We start from the raw sequence: 968 nt of genomic DNA on the forward strand, positions 1-968 counted from the left end.
TTGAGAGCGCGCCAATTGGGCTTCTGTAGCTCCAGAAAATCCACTTCGAGTGCAGGGAGGTCAGAATCCAACAGCATCTGCAGTCCTTTTTGGTCTCTGAATCAGATTTTTGCTCAGGTCCCTCAATTTCAGCCAGAAAATACCTGAAATCACAGAAAAACACACAAACTCATAGTAAAGTCCAGAAAAGTGAATTTTAACTAAAAACTAATAAAAATATACTAAAAACTAACTATATCATACTAAAAACATACTAAAAACAATGCCAAAAAGTATACAAATTATCCGCTCATCAGTGTCATGGATCATCACATTCATCAAGTTGAAGTGCAACGAATATCTTAGAATAGGAATAATTCGAATTGGATAGAAAATAATAGTAATTGCATTGAAACTTGAGGTACAGCAGAGCTCCACACCCTTAATCTATGGTGTGTAGAAACTCCACCGTTGAAAATACATAAGTGAAAGGTTCAGGCATGGCCGAATGGCTAGCCCCCCCAAAACGTGATCAATAGTCTCCTCAGATGAAGAATAAAATAAAACTGAGACCAAAGATGTCTAATACAATAGTAAATTATCCTATTTATACTAGACTAGCTACTAGGGTTTACATGAGTAAGTAATTGATGCATAAATCCACTTCCAAGGCCCACTTGGTGTGTGTTTGGGCTGAGCTTGATCTATTCATGAGCTGAGGCTTCTTTTGGAGTTGAACGCCAAGTTGTAACATGTTTTGGGCATTCTACTCCGGGTCGTGACGTGTTTCTGGCGTTTTACTCCAGACAGCAACATGGAACTGGTGTTGAGCACCAGTTTAAGTCGTTAATTCCCGAATAAAGTATGAACTATTATATATTTCTGGAAAGCTCTGGATGTCTACTTTCCAAAGCCGTTGAGAGCGCGCCATTTGGAGTTTTGTAGCTCCAGAAAATCCATTTCGAGTGCAGGGAGGTCAGATTCCAACA

The sequence above is a fragment of the Arachis duranensis genome, chromosome 4, assembly GCF_000817695.3.
Source record: "Arachis duranensis cultivar V14167 chromosome 4, aradu.V14167.gnm2.J7QH, whole genome shotgun sequence".
NCBI classification, from domain to species: Eukaryota; Viridiplantae; Streptophyta; class Magnoliopsida; order Fabales; family Fabaceae; genus Arachis; species Arachis duranensis.